We start from the raw sequence: 19,137 nt of genomic DNA on the forward strand, positions 1-19,137 counted from the left end.
TTGTGTCATCTGCAAATTTGCTAGTGTTACTTTTAATTCCTTCATAAATCATTAATATATATTGTAAATAGTTGCGGCGCCAGCACCGAACCTTGTGGAACTCCACTCGCCACTGCCTGGCATTCTGACAAGGACCAGTTTATTCCTACTCTTTGTTTCCTGTGCCAACCAATTCTCTATCCGTATCAATACCCCCATTACAGTGTGCGCTAATTTTACTCACTAATTACACACATAAAAGGCAGGTTCTCTGGATGCTTTCAAGAGAGAGCTAGATAGGGCTCTTAAAAATAGCAGAGCCGGGGCTCGAAGGGCCAAATGGCCTACTCCTGCACCTATTGTCTATTATCAGAGAAGTTAACAGGCAACAATGTCTTAGAATGCCACTATAAGGCAGCCTCTCCACAGCCTATCTCGTCCCTTTCCTCTTTTGTTGGTTTTAGTCTGTTTTTACTTGTATGTTTTAGTGTATCTTTAATTTTTGTATTATGTGGGGCCCCAGTGGGGGTGTGGAAGGGTTGAGCAAACTGTTTTTATCCCTTCCCTCGACGGAGATGCAACTTTTTCCGTATCGTTTCTCCATCCGCACTGCGGCCTTAACATTGATTGGGCACTGCGGCCTTAACATTGCTGGCTGTCCCTTTGTTAGGTGAGATGAGGTGTTCCAAACCAGGGCATCGCAGATGTCCTCATTCTTTAGGGAACAGGGGTTCACCTCTTCGACTGTAGATGAGGCTAACAAGGGCAGAGTCCCCCTTGTCCTCACCTTCCACCCTACCAACCATCACATACAACAGATAATCCAACGGGATCCCACCTCTGGCCACATCTTCCCATCTCCTCCCCTTTCGGCTTTCCGCAGAGTTACTCCATCAGTAACTCCCTGGTCAATTCGCCCCTTCCCACCCAAATCACACCCTCCCCTGGTACTTTCCCTTGCAACTGCAGGAAATGCTACACTTGTCGCTTTACCTCCCCCCTTGACTCCATCCAAGGACCCAAGCAGTCTTTCCAGGTGCGGCAGAGGTTCACCTGCACCTCCTCCAACCTCATCTATTGCATCCACTGCTCTAGGTGTCAGCTGCTCTACATCAGTGAGACCAAGCGTAGGCTTGGCGATCGCTTCGCCTAACACCTCCGCTCAGTTTGCAATAACCAACCTGATCTCCCCGTGGCTCAGCACATCAACTCCCCCTCCCATTCCGAATCCGACCTTTCTGTCCCGGGTCTCCTCAACGGCCAGAGTGACTCCCACTGCAAATTGGAGGAGCAGCTCCTCATATTTCACTTGGGTAGTTTACACCCCAGCGGTATGTACATCGACTTCTCCAATTTCAGGTAGTCTTTGCGTTCTCCCTCTTTCTCCTCCCCTTCCCAGCTCTCCCACAGCCCACTGTCTCCGCCTCTCCCTTTCCTCTTCCCTCCCCCCCCCACCCCCACATCAGTCTGAAGAAGGGTCTCGACCCAAAAGTCACCTATTCCTTTGCTCCATCGATGCTGCCTCACCCACTGAGTTTCTCCAGCACTTTTGTCTACCTTCGAAGTGAAAGAAGTATAAGGAAAGAGAAGTATTAGGAAAGAGTCAAAATATTTTTCCAATGCTCAGTCTATGAAAACAAGAGGGCAGAGTTTTGTTTGGACTTTTAAGAGTGATATGAGAGGTATAAAAAATGCTGCCAGAGGTGCTGGTGAAGCACCTTGCGATAGACGTTCAAATAGGCAAGGCTGGCGGGATATCAGCAAATTAGTGTAGAATGGCAAAAGGTCAGCCTGGACGAAAGGCACACCTGTGCTATACAACTCAATGGCTCTATGGCTAAATAAAAGACAAAACCAATGTAGAGCATTTTAATGTTACACTGAAAATATATCTCGATGTAGTGAAGTTAATGTACTGTGTAATCAACTAAAGTAAAGGAGTTTGCTTTCAAGCAGATTATGTATTACTTCTGAACTTTATAAATCTGTTTACAGCTACAAATTCGATCAAACTTCAGATGCATTATCAGTCTAACTGCTCTCAGTTGAGTTATCTATAGGAGGTAGAAATATGACATTGAGAGTTATGAATTGGAGGAAAATCCATTGTAGCTCCTCTTGTACATTTCCTAAAAATCACACTTCATAAGTCATGTGAAAACATACCTGACCTATCCATTGTCTTCTTGGCCAAAGAGCACATAGTAGCAATGTTACAAAATTTTGAGATTTAAAAAATCAAGTCTGCAATTTATCCCATCAGATAAAGCATAACAATAAGTTTAATTTGACACCTAATTCACTTTCATATCTCAAGTAATAAAAAAGTTATGGCCATTTTCATACTCGGAAATTAGCATCTTGTTCCCTATTGATTTTCTATGGACATAACAAAAAAGCTGTGATCGTGGACAGTCAAAAGCCCATAACCTTCTTAAAAATTAAGAGAACTGAATGAAATTTTCAGTTATCATAGATTGAAGCATTCTGAAACAAATATAAAATAATCTTACTTGGATGACCTGAAATTAAAGCATATAATTAGTTAGTTACCCAATTGTAGCTAATTTCAAACTTCAATTATTAGATCTAAACATCTATCCATTTCTTAATAAATGATTAACATTTTTAAATAGCCCAAGTGTCCAAATAATATTCACAAATAATTCACAATAAAACATGATTTTTAAATCTCATTTACATCAATTTATAGGCCAAATGGAAGGAATTTAGTGTTCAATTGCTGCAAATTAAAGTCCATTTAAATCGGCTTTCTAGTGGGTTCCTGTGAACGCCCTCAAATGCCCAGAAAAATACTGCGGGATGTAAAGAGCCCAAAATGAACTACTCGCTATAGAAAACTTTATATACAGGGTTATATACAAGCCCTATTTAATGTAAAAATAAGGTACATACCTTTAATTGTTTGCTTTATAATACCCTGGGGCTGCGAGAGGTTGCGGATTGAGAGAGTGATTTTTAAACTACTATAAATATTATACAAGGCCATAAAAACTAATAATACCTTTTGCGACGGGGTCTTTCAGCGATTTTCCGTTAATGATTTACTAGGCTGAACATTTTCGATTGGAACAGCCTAGTAAAAATCGCGTTTTAAACCCGCCCCCTCTAAACAGCGCCAAAATCGCGCACACGGGGTAGGGCAGATGCTCAGACACGATTCAGGTAGGTTTTGTAACATACCTACCATAGCAGAGGAAAACCTTGATTCACAGCCTTGTATTTTGTTGTATTTTGACTACCACTTAGATTCTTCATATACATCCACCACCTACCACGTTGCCTCCCCTCCAATCTGAGGTTCTAACATTTCATACTGCAAATGCATTGCATTTGTTTTGGTGCCCTGAGGTTACTGTTCCTTGTAGTGTCAGAAAGAACACATTCAAATAATTTCCTACATCCAGGACACATTTTAGTTGATTCAAATTTTGGTCATATGAAACCAGGACAGAAATGCTAGAAGTTAGATGTTCACATCCAACTGATGAAAAGATTAATTAAAATAAAATTCCATTATTTGAACTGAAAAACAAGCATGCCCTCCTTCAGCATCAAATCTCAAAATTGGTATTGATGCAGCTTAGAGCAAGAGAAAATAAAATAACCATAGTGAGTTGTGTGAATGTGAGATAGTTAATTAGTTGATTAACCAACAAACACAACTGAAAAAAAGCAGAAAATTGAAAGAAAAAAAAACAATCTACTAGCTGCAAATAGGCCTCAGCTAATGCTGTCAAAGGCCTTTTCAAATGTTTCCAGATGTCTGCTATCAGAGACAATTAAAAACAGATTAAATAGAATTAAATAATTAAAAATGAATTTAAAAATAACTTTAAACCGACAGAATTAATTTAAAACATTACAATGAATACAAATAGAGCAAAAAAAATTGTTTTCCCCATTCAGGTTGGTGACCTCATTCATTTCAATGCAGTTGTTCTTAATACACTAGCCTTGGCAAATGGTTGGCACTAAACTGAAGATCTACAAACAAAGTGTTTTACAAAACTAATATGAAGAATGAGAATTAAACATGTTATCTTATTCTGAAAGCGGTTGGATGTGAGGGTTATTGGCACTGCTCTTATTCAGCAAGTGGAGCATATTCTGTCACAGCTCAGGTTTGCCTTGGAAATAAACAATGGAAATATTTTCACACAGAGGGTGGTGGGAGTATGGAACAAGCTGCCAGAGGAGGAAGTTGAGGCAGGGATTATCCCAAAATTTAAGAATAATTTAGACAGGTACATGGATAGGACAGGTTTTGAGGGATACAGGCCAAACGCAGTCAGATGGGACTAGTGTAGCTAGGACATGTTGGCCTGCGTGGGCAAGTAGGACCATAGGGCATGTTTCCACACTGACTACGACTCTCTCTCTCTCTCTCTCTCTCTATTTGGAGGAATCAGGAATTGAGTTACTCAATACAGGTACTTTTATACATGTATAACCAAGTTACAGATTCGTGGCAGCCCACTTAATGTTGATAGATGGAACACAATTAAGCCCTTGACAGCCAATTAAGCCCTTGACAACTAATACTAACGTCACATTCCACCTTTCAGGAGATGATCATTGCTTTTCATTGAATGTTATCTGCCACTTACTTAAATATTATCCAGAACTTTCAGCATGCTTACCCAGAAGTTTCATTTGTGGAAATGAAAGTGTGACAGAAAACCCTTCACATGTTGGATATGAGCAGTTCCAATAATCCTCAGATACAACTGCATTCAGAACAAAGCAAACTACTTGAAGGTGGTTGGAGCTAAGCAAATGCTTTGAGAAACTTCAGCAGCAACGTCCTGAAGCTGACGATGGACCTTAAATAACCACAAACATCTCTGCTGGCAGAGGCAAACTTCTCTCAAAGAGAGAATTAATTTTACGCTTTGATTCTCATCAGCTTGGGGCATTTAATGCTCGTGATAAACCTGTCAACATGAACAAAATTCATTGTACCCTTTATGAAAAGTTATACATGTAATAAATGACAAATTGTGAGCAATAGTATTTCCCATATTCAACATTTATTTCAGACTATTATCCTTGCGTTAATAAAAAGAGACAATAATAATTTTCTTGACTGTATTTAAAGAAGACATTGCTAGTTCAGATGTCATACATATTTCAAATAATTAATTTCAGAAACACATCTAAAGTACTCTCTCCAGAACTCCACTATAATTCATCTGGATTACAACAAAAAGATTCCCTTGGCTAATTTCTGCTTTCAGACATTTATACGCATGTATTTTCCATTCCTGAAGATCTTTGTTCTGGTCTTGAGCCAGAAGAAACAGCTTTCTCACCTCCTCGTGAAATTATCTTAGAATTTGACTACTTAGAAATTCAACTGTGTTGTGCCATGTTTCCGTGTTACACTGGACACAATCACAATGAAAAATAAAACAGGACATCAAGCAGCAATCCATGATTTTCCTTACAGGATCTCCATCCATCTGAACAAAGGGATTAACATAATGGCATTCACGATTTGATGCTTGTCTGCCAGTTGCCACCCACACCCCTTCCTGAGATGGTAACTCTTATCTGAAACTGTCGGAAGCTGCACCCCCACCATCAATCTGCTGACCAGACACCAAAAACCTAACAACGTTCTTCTATCTCACATACCACCAAATGCTGAATTACCAACCTTCACTCGAATATCAGCCTCACCCTCAAAATCAGCACCACCTTCCAAACACTGATTCTCATTCCCTCCTAACTATCCAAACCATCCCAACAACCAAAATCTTCAGCAGCCAACCTTCAACGCAATCCTTTTGTCAACCATCTGCCACAACTAATTACTTAACCCAGCTCCAAAACCTTTACCACCAATTAGGCCTGACTCTACTACCTACTGACCAACCCTCTGTCACCTCATATTCTTAGCCCTTCCCTCCATTCCCTTTCCATATCTCTGCCACCCTCAGATCCAACCCCATCTGACTCCTTTCCTGTGCTTCATAGTGGCAGACCATGCAAAAGAAAGGCCTTTCACTATATTAAATCAATTAAGTGCAGTTTAAAACTGTGTGCCTTGTTTGCTACAAATTCCCAGCATCTGGCCCTCAAGTGTAACATTGACCACAAACTGTTTAAAGTGCCTAAGCACTATCTTTTGATTTCTAGACATACAAGTTTTAATGAGATCATGTCACATTGCTCTAAACTCCTGAAATCATCAATAACTCCATGTCGGACAGTGAGCATTCATTACAGATCCTCTGGGACATGCGTGTCTTCATTCAGTAGAGAAGCCAAAGTCACATGCAGTAGTCCAGGTGTGGTCTCACCAATGCCCTGCACAGTATTTTGTGAGACTTCCCTCAAGTACCCAAACTATCTTGTCATTTGCCATCCTACTTGCTTGCAGCACCTTTAAGTCAAGTTATTTTGTCTATTGTAATATCCAAATCCCTCAGAATAATAATTAGCAGTTTCTCATTGTTTTTTAAATTACTTGGGCAGGAATAAATTATGAGGAAGGATTATATAATCTAGGCATATATTCCATGGAGCTTTGAAAATTAAGGTGCATTGACTGAAGTTTCAACAACTAAAAATTGTGATAGCTATAGATAAACTACTCCCGTTCATTGGAGACACAAGAGACTGCAGATGTTGGAATCTGGAGCAACAACTTGCCGGAGGAAATCAGCAGATCTAGAATCATATTGATGGGCGGAAAAAGGAATTGCTGATGTTTTGGACTGAATCCTCCATGGCCAGAGTGAGGACCACCGTGAATTGGAGGAGAAGCACCTTATATTTTGCTTGGGTAGTTTACACCCCAGAGGTATGAACATTGACTTTTCCTATTTCAGGTAGTCCCTGCTTACTCCTTCTTTCCCCTCCCCTTTGCAGCTCTTCCTCAGCCCACTGTTTCCGCCTCTTCCTTTCTTCCTTCCCACCCTCACATGAGTCTGAAGAAGGGTCTCAACCCGAAACTTCGCCTATTTCCTTTGCTCCATAGATGCTGCCACACTGGCTGAGTTTCTCCAACATTTTTGTCTACCTTCGATTGTCCAGCATCTGCAGTTCCTTCTTAAACATAGTCTTAAGTCTAGATCCCTTTATACTGCAATGCCTGGATTTTAAATAACTGAGAATCTAGCATTTGATTCTTGTGGATCATCATTATTGATCGTCTGCTATTCAGGAAAATAATAATAATTTTATTTTTCTGTTCTTTAGTCCTTTGGCCAATTTCTATCCAGGTTCGTGCCTTATTACCATATGTCCTTATTTTGTATAAAATTATTGTCACCATTGTAAATTCATATAGACTTAACAAGTCAATCCAGGACTTCCCAGCTGCAGAGCTATGTATTTGCTGTGCACACAGAGCTTATAGAAACTAGTTATCAAGATTTTTGTTGCACAACCTGTACCAACTATCATTAGCGACACTCTTCACAGCACATGGATCAGACAATGGAGACAATAAGTCATAGGATTGTCTTAAATTTTTTGATAAATAACCAAGCAATAAATCCAATTCAGCCAAAAATATTCCAAAACAATAATGACAAAAATAACTGTTAAGTTAGACCGCATTAAATACTTCAAAAAATGTATATACTCAATTAATTTAGAAACAAATGACCAAATGCTGACCTTGGTTCCTTGCAGCTATCCTTCTCTATTGTAATAGAGGGAACTGCTGTTTCTGTTGTGTATGTCCACACTGGTGCTTGTCCAGTGGACAAATACCCTATGTTGAGAACTGCCAGATCTACAAGCTTTGCTGCTCCACTGCAGTGTCAGCAAGTTCAGGACTTCCATGTTCATACAGCTTGCGCATGTATTTTGAACTTTCTGACAGTTTCCTCCAGAAATGCCACCAACCCAATCCAATATTGTTGACATTCATTCTCTGGAAAATTCGGGCCAATGTTAAGAAGATTCTATTATCACCCTCAGGTACTTTCTATCTTGTCTTGTCTTTCCATAATATCTATCTATTTCTTGTCTTTCCATAATATCTATCTATTTATCTATACTACTACTAAAACTCTCATCTTGACCACTTCCAGTCTACGTTGTTTTTAAATTTGTGCAGAAATGGTACCCTATATCGCCACCTTACCTGTCTCCTCTGCTCCAAGTGCACCGGGTTTTGTTCCGATCGGTGGAAGATTACAAAAGTTATGAAGGTTTAAAAAAATAATGAGATCCGTAGATTGGTCTTCTCGCCTGTCAGTCACCATGAATGTAATGCCCCTTCCAGCACCCGCTGGAGAATAAAGCCCCGGAGGCGGGGCTGAGTCCGTGAGCATGTCCAGTAGCCGCCCGTCCAAAAGCCGCCAAGAATAAAGCTAAAACAGCGGAGTGTGGGCAGTGTTCCGCGGGCGGGGGCGGGCTGTGTTCGGCGGGCGGGAGTGGGCTGTATTCGCGGGCGAGGGCGGGCTGTGTTCGCGGGCGGGGGCAGTGAGTGCGACAGGCGCTGGGGATGGGAACAGTTGAGTGAGTCCGGAGCCGGGTCCTGGAGCCAGCAGTGCGGTTTGAGCTGGGACCGGGAAGCATTGAGCCCACACACCCACACCCCCTTCCCCACACTCCCCCCTACCACCAACACCCCTCCCCCCTCCCACATACACGCCCTCCCCTACCCCCAAAACCCCCCCACCACACATACAACCCCACACCCCCTCCCCCACACCCCCGTCCACCACACTACCCCCTACCACCCACACCCCTCCCGCCTCTGACATACACCCCCTCCACTGCACACACACCCTCCCCCACTCCCCCCACCACCCAAACCCCTCCCCTTCTCACATACACCCTGTCCCCCCCACACACACACCCTCCCCAACACACACACCCTCCCCCCCCCCCCCCCCCACCCCCCCCCCCCCCCCCACACTTCCCCCTCCCCCACACACACCTCCCCTCCCCCACACACACCTCCCCCTCCCCCCCCCCCCCCCCACCACCACCAGCCCCCAGCAGGCCCCGCCTGAAGCCGCCCACTCCCCTGGCTGCAGGACGCTTCCCGCCTGAAGCCATCCCCCAGCTACAGAACGCTCCCGCCGTTGCGTTGGGGCAACAGGTGAGTGGTGGAATGTTGCATTGGGGAATGGGTTGCGTTGGTGGATCAGGCTTCCAGTGTGACTGGGGCCCAATGGTTCCCACTTAGTCTAGTACTTAAATACAACTGTTAACATTTGCTAATGCAGCTGACATCTAGGCATATGCTTTCATTCATAAAGTAATCCACAAAGTAAAAACTATTTCTCAGCAACCTTTTCAGACTGATATTGTATCTCATGTTTCTGAACATATGTAGCTCCCAATTCAACATTAAAATGCAATCATCCGTCTACACATAACTTAAGTAATTTGCTTTCTTGAAAGACATGATTGCACCAATATACATGAACTTCCTTTAAGACAGAAAACAGATTTATCAAGGTCAGAAAGTATTGCAGCAAACAGGGAAAAATGCTGCAAATATTTTTTTCATTTCAAATTCTGCATTACAATAGGAACAAACCTCCTAAAAATGTCAGTGTTGTCTTTAGATGCTGTATATTAATAGTCAAATGGTCAGTCATATCCTTGAGATGTGGGTATTATAATGCCCTGCAGTTAATTTTTGACAATCAGTTTCTGCTTAGAAATGTCAGGAAAATTAAGGAATTGGTCCACTAGTTCAAATTCTAATTACCGTATATATATTACATAACTTTAAATGTATTTAATGTAACAAGATGCAAACTGCAGGCTTCATATTAGATAATTCCACATGAGACCATAGGTTTTCCAGATAGTCTAACATCTAACAAACCTTTTAAGAACTGAAGATAGACACAAAATGCTGGAGTAACTCAGCGGGACAGGCAGCATCTCTGGAGAGAAGGAATTGGTGACGTTTCAGGTAGAGACTCTTTTTCAGACTGAAATAGTGCAATTAAGAACTGAAATAGTGTAATTCCTCCAATACATTTACTTGAACTTCATCTTTTGGCCACCTACTGCATTGTTAAGAAAGTTTGGGCATCTTAATAAATGTTTTCAATAATTTTTGATCAAATTATCTTTGTATGGGAATTAGTTCAAAACAATAAAATTCCTCAGTTCACAGAAACTCTTCTTATCTGACTGGCACAACAACCATTCCTTCTTTTAAAGTCTGAGTCGTACAGCACAAACATGCTCTTTCTATCTATCTATCTATCTATCTATCTATCTATCTATCTATCTATCTATCTATCTATCTATCTTTCGCCATCAGTTCCACGTCGACCCATTTATCCCATTTGCCTGCATTAACCGCTGTGTCCTTTTATGCTTGCCAATTTAATGATCTCTCTAAATGCCTCTAAACCTACTACAGTAATTGTATCCAATGCCACCACTTCTTCTGGCAGCATATTCCAAATATAATAATAATAATAATAATAAATTATATTTATGGGCACCTTTCAAAAGTCTCAAAGAAACCTTACAAAAATTTAGCAGGTAGAGGAAAAACATGTAAGGGGAATGAAATAAATAGTAGAGACATGACTAGTACACAAAGTAAAGACAGAATTCAATACAAAACACAATATGAGGCAATTAATGCACAGATGAAAAGGGAGGGGGACGTGGGGCTAAGGATAGGCAGAGGTGAAGAGATGGGTCTTGAGGCGGGACTGGAAGATGGTGAGGGACACGGAATTGTGGATCAGTTGGGGGAGGGAGTTCCAGAGCCTGGGAGCTGCCCTGGACAAGGCTCTGTCCCCAAAACTGCGGAGGTTGGACTTGTGGATGGAGAGGAAACCAGCTGATGTGGATCTGAGGGACCGTGAGGGTTGGTAGGGGGAGAGGAGGTCAGTGAGATATGGGGGGGGCAGATGGTGGAGGGCTTTGTAGGTGAGGATCAGGATTTTGTAGTTGATCTGGTGGGAGATGGGAAGCCAGTGAAGTTGTTTGAGGACTGGTGTGATGTGATGCCAGGATTTGGTGTGGGTGATGAGTCGGGCGGCTGCGTTCTGGACCAGTTGGAGTCGGTTGATGTAGGTAAATATCAACCACTTTCTGTGAAAAGACCCATCCCTCAAATCCTCTTTAAAACGTATTTCTCTCATCTTAAACCTATGCTCTTTTGTTTTGGATATCTCTATTAGAAAATAAGTTGACCATCTACACTACCTGTCCTTTTACTAATCCTTTTCCTAAAGTACTTCTATCCCATCAACCTCAGTCGTTTATTCACAAGAGGGAAAACAAGATTCTAAAAAAGCCTCAATCTGAAATATTAACACCATTTCTCTCTCGAAAGGTGCTGCTTGCATGATTTTTTTCAGCATTTTCTGTCTATTTTAGATCTGAAATCTTAAGTATTTTGCTTTTGTACATATTCATAAAACTGCTTTATCCACTAGAATGCACAATCCCACTTTCAGGAGAGCATGAAGTTATTTTAATGCAATCTAAAGTAAAGATTTCAATATATTCCATCTTAAGTTTCAAATATGCTTTTAAATTAAATTCAGTAACTTAAATTAGGGTTGAAATTTTTGTTTTTTAAAGTAGGATCAATATTTATGTAGTCTGCAAACATTACAGCAAGTCAAAAAGGATACACTAACCTATTTAATGCAAATTAGTAGAATGACAATAAGCTTCTTTATGCAAAGTTCTCCACATTATGTAAATCCATCTGCAACCGTCTCTCAGTTCCGATCCAAATAAATTCTATGCAACAGAAAGATCAGCCTATTTTCCTTCAGCTTGGAATTTATGCCAATACTGAAAATTATTCAAGTGAACATTCAGTGTTGGGTCAGCTAATAACATTTAGAAAGCACCATGCAAGCAGAAAGCTCTGCAAACAGCGAGGGAAAATGCCTAAGATTGATTAAACCATGCCTGATTTGGGAGCAGTTCCAACTTCTCAGGCCGTCACCAACTTTATTTTGTCCAATCTATGATGTTATCAGCTCTTTACATTTCTGTTAGTAACTGACTTCAAGGACAAATCGGCAAACTGCTCAAAACTTGTTTACATTCAAGAGGCACAAAATGCTGCAGTCACAGTGGGTCAAGCAGCATTTCTGTAGAAAAGGAACATGTGACATGTCGGTTGAGACAATAGGTTTGCTGATCTGTACTTTAGTCATTATTTCAATTGAGCTTGCATTTTTTTTAATTCATTAACATATCCCTGCATTTAAAAGTGAATCCATAAAATCTATTATTAGCACTGAAACGTATTCAAGTAGGGAAAAGCTGTAAAACTGAATAATTTACACACTTCCTATCAACATTTCCTGATTTACTTAGTTAGCAACTTACGTTAACTCGGTTTCTATTCAGCAAATTCTATACAAAATGAATAAAGGGTAAATATTACACATTTTTGAAAAATTACAATATACAGTATTTAAAATTATGCATCTTTTTAATAGTCTTGCTTGGGGTGAATCAGGGGTTTTGCCTGTAATTATTACCAGGGACCCTAATTTGCCGGAATTAGGACTTGCTAGCAAAGAGAAGCCAAGGGTATGATTGCACTCTTTCAGTGTTCATTTAAAAAAGTGTACTCCAAGAACGCAATTCCTGGAGAGGATACCATGGTTATGAGAAAATGAAGAAAACAAAGTGAACTCATTATCTACTTAGAAACATAGGTGCTGGAGTAGACCATTCGGCCCTTCGAGCCTGCACCACCATTCAATATGATCATGGCTGATCATGCAAAATCAGTACACCATTGCCGCGTTTTCCGTGTCCCCTGATTCATTTAGCCCCTAGAGCTAAATATAACCCTATCTTGAAAACATATTACTTGAGTAATATTTGCAGTTATTCTGCAAAACTGGGATGACTTTGTAACTCATGCAAGACAAATGTAGATCATGCAACCAAATAGGCACGCTTCACTCAATCCATCGTAAAACCTTAAAAAATGAACTTGTTTTTTTCCCCACTGAATAAATTGAACAAATTTTGGATTATAAATGAATATTTTTTTTAAATTCATACAGCTTCCAAAATTTACTGTTAGCATTTAAATCACTCGCAAATGATTTTTTTCATCCAAATTATAAAGGTACACCGGGATATGATTAGATCTATTCATTGCTAAGTGGATAGCCTTCTTCCAGAACACAGAGTGCTAGTTAAATTGCAAGAACTCAATGTAAAACCATTAGCAGGAGACAATAATTCTGGAAACCCAACCAACCAGATACCATTAAAAAGTCAAAGAGAAAGTGATTTAACAATTACAATAACAACATTCCATTGGATCAACAGAAATTAAACAAATTACACTTGCTCTGACTGCAGGGTCTGACTTAACCCAGAAAGTCACATTCTGACACAAAACTCAAAACCAAGTTCAGGACAATTTTGTAAAAGCTAAAATTGCCAAGCAAAATCAAAAATAAAAAGACTGAAAGACACAAATAATCAGAGAGTTAAATTTGCCAAATTATTGTTAAGTGGAGCATTATAATATATTGTGTTACACAGCCAATTAAAAAAAAAATACACTTTCTTAAGAAAAGCATGATATGCAGCATAAAATGATTCATTTGGTTTAATTTTTTGTTCTTGACTGTTGGTTGTCACAAATGACACGGAGTCTTTGAACTTTTCTTCCACATGCTTTGCTCCATAACTCCTACTTATACGGAGAATAATTTACTGATGTCTTCCTTCGTAATAAAGAACGGTCAATAAAATGTGATATCTCAAGTAGAAAGTAGCACTTTTATAAGAAACCCTCCTAAATGCAAGGTTTCTTGTACATACAAGGGTTCGCAAACCCTCTCTGGTGTGACAAGTAAATCAGATTGCTGTTTTCTAAGGTCAGAATATGAAGGATAGATCAGTACAGGTGACCTAAGTTCAATGACCATTACCTTAAAAGCCCTGTCCTACTGTTCATTCTCCTGAGTTTGCCCTGATTCGAACTCGGAGAATTACGGTAATGGCCGCTCACAGGTACTCGGGGCTCTCGTGGCCATTTTTCAACATGTTGAAAAATGTTCACGAGTCTTCCCGAGCTACCGCGTTTCCCGAGTACCTGCCGTTAGTGTTACGAGCCGTTAAGAGACATCCCCGAGCTCCGAAGTGCATTCTACGTGCTTCCACGAGTTTGATTTTTTTTTTAAACTCGGGAGAGCTCGAGTGAACTCGTACAATTGGACAGGACTTTAAGGCTACAAAGTTTAATAATCTTTGAGAATGCAAGTTTATTCAAATTGCACCAAGGCACTTAGGCAATGTGATTCACAAATTATATGATCCTGAAGTGCTGCCTTGTTTCTTTATGTTTTTGTGTACTATGACATGACAAGTGCCAGTTAACAAAGTTAGTGTAGTCATGTGTTATAAACAGAATTCAGGTTTGGATGTATTAGTTTTGTATAGCAATAGCCTTGATGATAACTAAATATTCATGTTCAAAAGTGATAAGAGCAGTATGAGGCCATTCGGCCCATCAAGTCTACTCCGCCATTCAATCATGGCTCGGTTCATGGTTTCTTGGTCCTACAAAATATTCCAAATGGAATTTAAACTGGAGGTGGATCTATCTTTCCCTCTTAACCCTATTCTTCTGCCTTCTCTCCATAACCCTGACATCATGATTACAAAGCTGTATTACAAGCTATTGCTAAATCACGCAAATTGGCCTCCTTACCATCCATTTTAAAGTCCTTTTTTTTTAAATATTGAAAACATACAAAGAACCATTGGCCATTGTCTAAACTTGATGAAAGCAGGAATAAGAGCAGAGTAACATTTGGAGCAAGGCCAATTTCAAAAGCTGACATCAGAACCATATTAAATCAAAGCCCTAATTCATCTTTTATTTTACTTTGTCAGGAGTCAGAGCTGTTAAAAGATGAACATATTCTTGTATTACTTCAATCACATTAGCCAAAAGGAAGACAAATGGCAAATACACTTCTTTAAATTACATTAGTGAATGTGTTTTATGAAAATCTACGACTTTCATAGTTAAGGATTTCCAGACCATTTCCCTATCAATTGTATCAATATGCGTAGATAGACACAAAAAAGCTGGAGTAACTCAGCGAGCCAGGCAGCATCTCTGAAGAGAAGGAATGGGTGACATTTCAGGTCGAGAACCTTCTTCAGTCTATCTTTAGTTGAAACCAGCATCTGCAGTTCCTTCTTACGCACACCATCTATTGTGTGTCTGAATTACTGAGTAACATGACAATCTATATTACTATACTCATGTAGCTAATTTGGAAAATAATCCATTCTAACACATCAACGTGAGAGCAAGCTATCATTGGTCATGGAGAGTCCGAATCTGGGGTAATGATACTTCATGTTTCCCTGGAGTAATAAAGTCCCATTATGAGGTATGGCTAGCCAAAAACCCTTTTCCCGTGGTAGTGGCATCAAAACCAAGAGACAATAGTTTTAAGATAAGAGGTGAACCTCACATAGTCACGGCATGGATACAGGCTTTTCCATCCATCAATTCTAGACCAACTATTAACCACCAATTATGCTGTAAAATCCTTATGACCTCTATGAAATAGGTGACCCATCAAGTCTATGTTGGCTTTCACAGAAACCCCATTCCCACATTTATTTTCACTAAACATACACCCACATTAATTTCTCATCCATTTACCCTAGGGGCAATTTACAACTGTCAATTAACCAGCACATCTTTTTACGTGAAAGAAAACTGGAACAACTGGGGGAGAATATGAAAACACAGAGGTAAAGATTGAACTTGAGTCATTAGAGTCTAAGACAGCATATCTATCAGTACGCTACCCTATAATAGCCTGAACTATTCAGAACTTCAAGTGTGCAAAAATAAAACATGAAGTTTTAACTACTGTGTCCAGATTTGAAATTATTAGGCTTGCTTTTGGTTTTTGGGAGCCCATTGAGGTCAAAGCTTGAGAGAAACAGTTACGTTTCACTTAGGGCTGTGGTCAAATGTCAAAATTCATGGTAACGGATGGATTCTATTTTAACAGAAGTCTGTAGATCCAAAAATTGTTGTGGCAATTAAAAGGGGGAGGGAGGGGAGGGGGAATCAGATTCAAATTTGTTTATTGTCATATACACCAGGATATGATGAAATTCCTCATTCACATGAAGATCAGAATGTGACGATAGGCTATAAGACTGATAAACAGACTTAGCCCCCTGCCAAAGTATCGCGCACCAACCATCAACCTGGACACACTGCAGCAGCTGTCGATCGGAACGCCTGTTGATGTTTAGTAGAGAGTAGAGTGTTTAATTTAATTTGTTCATGATATATGTATTTTTATTTCTATTTATTTGTTGTTATTTGTACTGCACACTGAATGGACACTGGTTGAGCAACGTTTTTTTGTTTCCTCTGGGTATGTGAGTACTCAGGAAATGACAATAAAGATATACTGATACTGATACTGATGTAAACATTTACATGGCATTGATAAATACAACAATAAACACAAAGCTTAGTACAAAGGGCCAAGGGGTGCTGCTCAATGGCAGCCTTGCCAGTCTGTCTGTTTTTTCTTTTTTTGTTGTTGTTTTAGGTGTGTTTTAAAAGTTTGTGTTAATGTTCTCTGGTTTGTTTTATGTGGGGGTGGGGGGTGGGGGAGGGAGTCGGGGAAAGCTTTTACCTTGCCGGAGATGCAATTGTTTTCCAGATCGTATCTCCCGTCGCTCTGCAGCCTAACAATATGGAGCTGGAGGCCTTGCTCGGGACTGACTTTGAGCCCCACCGCGGGAGCGTGGACATACCATCGGAGCTGATCCCTTGCCTGCAATCGACGCTCCAAACGCGGCCTGCGGATTTCAACATCACGGAGCTCAAAGTCTCAGGTAGAGGCCGAGTCGGGAGCTCCAACAACGCAGAAGGTTGGACTAGCACCCACCCAGGGTCCGATCACGCGGCGCGGGGGAGCTGACATCCCCCCGATGCAGGAGCTTGATCGCCCTGTCAACGGAAGGCTCGTGGCCCCCGACCGCAGGAGAACAAAGGGAAGAGATTGAACTTTTTTTTCGCCTTCCATCAGTGAAGGAATGTGGAGGAATCAGTGGTGGATGTTCATGTTAAAATGTATTTTGTGTGTTTTGTTGCTTTTTAATGGTATGACTGTATGGCAAATCAATTCCTTGTATGTTGCAAAACATACTTGGCTAATAAAGTATGATTATGGCAAAACAGCAGAATGGTGCAGTCAAATGAAACAATGTGAGAGCCAATTTGAAAAGTGCCAATTTAGTTTAGATAGTCCCAATTCAAGATGGGGAGGTGCAGGAAAACACAGTGATAAAAGTAAATGGGACCAGGAGGATTTAACTAAAGGAACCCCACATCAGTCTGAAGAAGGGTCTCGACCCGAAACGTCGCCTATTTCCTTCGCTCCATAGATGCCTGACACGCTGAGTTTCTCCAGCATTTTGTCTACTAACAGGAAAAGGTGTATTTCCATCATAGTTCCGTATTTAGTAAATATCATGAACATATAAACATTCCACCATCTTTCAACAACAGAAAAGTATGAAACATTAGATGGACACAAAAATCTGGAGTAACAGGCAACATCTCTGGAGAGAAGGAAAGAAACATTATTTTGCTTCAGTACATTTGTTATGAGACAGCAGTAGATTATTGTTGACAGAGCAGACTCAATTTGTGGTTTCCTTATCAGCAATTCCTTACCCTTGGTATTGGTCTCTCTGTTGAAGTATAAAAATTTGAGCACTTTCAAATTATTTTCAATCACCACTGCCAACAAATCACCACAGCAACCAAAGTAAAAGCCCAAAAAGTCTAAAAGTATAACTGGGAATGACTAATGTCAACAATACTGTGTTTTGCAGATTTCCTTGCTAATACTATTTAAACTAGTTTTGGGACTTGATAATATGAGAAGTGAAGAGATATTGCGAGTCAAAATTGATCTGTAAACAGATTAGAAGAAAGTAAGAGGTCACAAGGCAGAGATTTAACTATGGAATGCTTAATTGATGGCCCTAAAGGAAAAAATATTTTTATTTTAAGAAACCCCATTCAGGATATTATTGTAAACGGCTTTAGATTTTCAACAACTTTTATTTCCCACGCGTGAGATCACTGAGTATCAGTGAAAATGCCACTGGCATTGTGAACGGCCCCAACAATACCCTTGCTGAAACATAAAGTTATGCTGAGGTGCAAGTTTTCACAGTTTGTAGAAAGTATTTCAGTGCCCAGCAAAAGCAACCTGACTCCTTGTGATTTAAAGCTGTTCTACTTGTTGACATTGTCTCACCATGATCAAACACTCTCTCTCTCTTTTCAAGGGGCTTCATTCTTTTCCGGCAGCAGTCTCCTGACAACGCCGGGTGACTGACTGATTGACTGACTGAGCTGGAGCGCCGGGCCGGGCCGTGCCGGGCCTAGCGCAGGCCGGCGGCCTGACTCCCCTCCGTCCGAGGCGAGTCCCGCGCCGCCGCGCTGACTACGCCCGGGGGACCGTTGGTGGTCACCGGGGCAACGCCGGCCGGGCAGGCGGCTCGCGCCGAGAGCGGGAACTGAAGGGAGGGGGGCGGAGAACACGGCCGCCGTATCCCGGGGCAACAGAGGGGCTCCCTCCATCCCCGCGAGCTCCCGGGAACGGGAGAGGTCGCGCCTGGACCGCCCGCGCGCCCGCCCAGCCCCAGCTGCAGCTCCCACTCTGCACCCACCCACCCGCTTGCTTGCTTGTTTGTTTGTTTGTTTGTAAGAAACAATCACCCACCTGCCTTGCAACAAAGTGCCGATGCCATTTCTTTTATTTTCCGCCTTTCTCTCGGTTACAGTCCGACACACCCCTTCAATTTGCTTCATTCCCTGCAGCAGGTTCCCAAACTCGCTCCCCTCCTACCTCACTTGTTAACAACAGGAGTGGCAGCGCACACGCATGCAACAAACTTCGAGCGCTCTAACTTCTAAGAAGTTGCAGGAATTACTCCAGCTCCAGTTTTAGCAACGAATTCATATTATAGAAACTCTAAATTATTACCAAAGATGGCTCTAAATCACAACGTAAAAAATATAATCAATTATGTATTCTTTGAGAAAGAGTTCGATTATCTGTTAATTACAAAAATAATCATCAATATATCGCGGGTCGCAAATATTAGCAATGTTACAAAATT

At 40.9% G+C, this 19,137-nt stretch overlaps 1 long non-coding RNA gene across 1 annotated transcript in view; it reads right to left on the minus strand.

Moving 5' to 3' along the window:
* The window catches only part of LOC129703645 (uncharacterized), a 54,236-nt gene extending 35,349 nt beyond the window's left edge, over nt 1–18,887 (minus strand). Inside the window, exon 1 of the long non-coding RNA XR_008724599.1 lies at nt 18,738–18,887. This is a non-coding gene — a long non-coding RNA (uncharacterized LOC129703645). The remainder of the gene's footprint in view (nt 1–18,737) is intronic.
* Nucleotides 18,888–19,137: the final 250 nt, after the last annotated feature.

Source organism: Leucoraja erinacea, chromosome 14, assembly GCF_028641065.1.
Source record: "Leucoraja erinacea ecotype New England chromosome 14, Leri_hhj_1, whole genome shotgun sequence".
NCBI classification, from domain to species: domain Eukaryota; kingdom Metazoa; phylum Chordata; class Chondrichthyes; order Rajiformes; family Rajidae; genus Leucoraja; species Leucoraja erinaceus.